We start from the raw sequence: 2,906 nt of genomic DNA on the forward strand, positions 1-2,906 counted from the left end.
GTAGGATTATAGTGAAATTCCCAAGAGGTCTTGGGGAGTGGATGTAGGTGCTGGGGTGCACCGAACCACTATATGTCCTTTGTGTTTGTAATGCCTCTAGTTATTGTCTAACTAACACACTTACTTACTTAGATAAATTGCTTGCTTAATTCTTATCCGCACATCCTTTAGTTGCAAGCATATTTAATCAAGTCGAAGTCTATACATCAAACCCTTGCTAAGTTTAACTTTCACTGTGCATCTAGACAACTTAGCATAGTTAATCAAAAAGTTTTAGAAGTAGTTTAAAAGTTTTAAAAGACCCAATTCACCCCCCCTCTTGGGTTGTCACCTTGGGCAACATATACATATATATATTCTTAATAATAATAATATATGTATATTCTAAATATGTGACAAATATTTGTTTACTTAGATAAAATGGACGATGGTGTTTTTTAGTAATTAGTTTTACCAAAAAGATTAAAACAATATATATTGAGAGTAGGATTCAAAAATGATTTTAGCAAATTGTTTTTTGTCAAAATGGATGGGAGGAGAAATTTTTTTAGTTATTTGCTTCGGTGAAAAATGATTAAAAAGCGTTATGTTGAGAGTATGTATATATGTAAGTATGTGTGTCAATACATATATACATATATATATTCTTAATAATAATAATATATGTATATTCTAAATATGTGACAAATATTTGTTTACTTAGATAAAATGGACGACGGTGTTTTTTAGTAATTAGTTTTACCAAAAAGATTAAAACAATATATATTGAGAGTAGGATTCAAAAATTGTCACGCCCCCGCCTCTGCGAGGCACGAGAGGCACCTAATGCCCACGTAGGGGCCACATGAGGGGGGGACCGCGGGGCTCCCCTGCCAGATATTGTCCAGTTCTGGAGCTTCACGCAAGCGTCCTTCACCCCTCCCCGGTTTTGTTTTCCACCCAAAACGCGTCTGCAGGATTTGGGAGACACCCGCCTCATATGCCCAGGCTCTGGAACGAGTCTTTCCGATGTGGGACTATTGGGCCTCACACCCTTCCCACCATCGGATAAGAGCCGTCCTCGGCTTTGATACCAAATGTCACGCCCCCGCCTTTGCGAGGCACGTGAGGCACCCAGTGCTCACGTGGGGGCCACATGAGGGGGGAACACGGGGCTCCCCTGCCAGATATTGTCCGGTTCTGGGCTTCACGCAAGCGTCCTTCACCCCTTCCCGGTTTTGTTTTCCACCCAAAACGCGTCTGCAGGATTTGGAGACACCCGCCTCATATGCCCAGGCTCTGGAACGAGTCTTTCCGATGTGGGACTACTGGGCCTCACATATGAGGCGGATGTTTCCAAATCCTGCAGACGCGTTTTGGGTGGAAAACAAAACCGGGGAGGGGTGAAGGACGCTTGCGTGAAGCCCCAGAACCGGACAATATCTGGTAGGGGAGCCCCGCGGTCCCCCCTCTTGTGGCCCCTACGTGGGCACTAGGTGCCTCTCGTGCCTCGCAGAGGCGGGGGGCGTGACATTTGGTATCAGAGCCGAGGACGGCTCTTGTCCGATGGTGGGAAGGGTGTGAGGCCCAATAGTCCCACATCGGAAAGACTCGTTCCAGAGCCTGGGCATATGAGGCGGGTGTCTCCAAATCCTGCAGACGCATTTTGGGTGGAAAACAAAACCAGGGAGGGGTGAAGGACGCTTGCGTGAAGCCCTAGAACCGGACAATATCTGGCAGGGGAGCCCCGTGTTCCCCCCTCATGTGGCCCCCACGTGGGCACTGGGTGCCTCACGTGCCTCGCAGAGGCGGGGGCGTGACATCATATGCCCAGGCTCTGGAACGAGTCTTTCCGATGTGGGACTATTGGGCCTCACAAAAATGATTTTAGCAAATTGTTTTTTGTCAAAATGGATGGGAGGAGAAATTTTTTTTAGTTATTTGCTTCGGTGAAAAATGATTAAAAAGCGTTATGTTGAGAGTATGTATATATGTAAGTATGTGTGTCAATACATATATACATATATATATTCTTAATAATAATAATAATATATGTATATTCTAAATATGTGACAAATATTTGTTTACTTAGATAAAATGGACGATGGTGTTTTTTAGTAATTTGTTTTACCAAAAACATTAAAACAATATATATTGAGAGTAGGATTCAAAAATGATTTTAACAAATTGTTTTTTGTCAAAATGAATGGGAGGAGAAATTTTTTAGTAATTTGCTTCGGTGAAAAATGATTAATAAACGTTATGTGAGAGTGGGATTTGAACCCACGCCCTTTCGGACCAGAAACCTTAATCTGGCGCCTTAGACCAACTCGGCCATCTCAACCAGTTGCATTAGATTTATTGTTTTTAATTATTAAGAATCAAAGTACCCGAGCTCAACCTCCCCATTGAATTCTTATCTGGACCAAATTAAAAAGTTTCTAATCCACAAGCTGGGCCTCGATCTAAGCCATTTACCTTAAGAATATGCTAATAGGCTTCGCTTGGTCCTATTATTAGTTCTATATGCTGCTATCTGATAAATATTTCAATCATATACTTCCAAATCAAAATCAGAAATAATTGCTAAAATTAAAAATAATGTATAAAACTACATAATTCTAACAATTCTAGTAGCACAGTAGCATGTTTCACGCCATTCATCAATCCCATCTTCCAGAAGGGGCATGCAAATTTGATAGAGATACATAATTTGATGGATTCTCTGGTTCTGACTGAAGAAGGAACCTGGAAGCCAGATCTTGCATTTCCTGGTTTTTATGAATCACAGAAGCACCAAAAAGAGCTCCCCAAACACTAGATAAAGAGGGTGCAACTGGCATTGAATTTATAAAATCCACAGCTTGATTCAGCTATCACGGTGTCGGACCCGAACACGAGGCAGATAGCGAGGGAATGGATGCCTC

At 42.1% G+C, this 2,906-nt stretch overlaps 1 non-coding gene across 1 annotated transcript; it reads right to left on the reverse strand.

Annotated features, from left to right (window-relative positions):
* Positions 1 to 2,237: 2,237 nt before the first annotated feature.
* TRNAL-AAG lies at positions 2,238 to 2,323 on the reverse strand. The gene has a single exon. It is a non-coding gene; the product is annotated as a tRNA-Leu (tRNA).
* Between the last annotated feature and the right edge of the window lie 583 nt (positions 2,324 to 2,906).

This window comes from Phoenix dactylifera, chromosome 2 (genome assembly GCF_009389715.1).
Source record: "Phoenix dactylifera cultivar Barhee BC4 chromosome 2, palm_55x_up_171113_PBpolish2nd_filt_p, whole genome shotgun sequence".
NCBI classification, from domain to species: domain Eukaryota; kingdom Viridiplantae; phylum Streptophyta; class Magnoliopsida; order Arecales; family Arecaceae; genus Phoenix; species Phoenix dactylifera.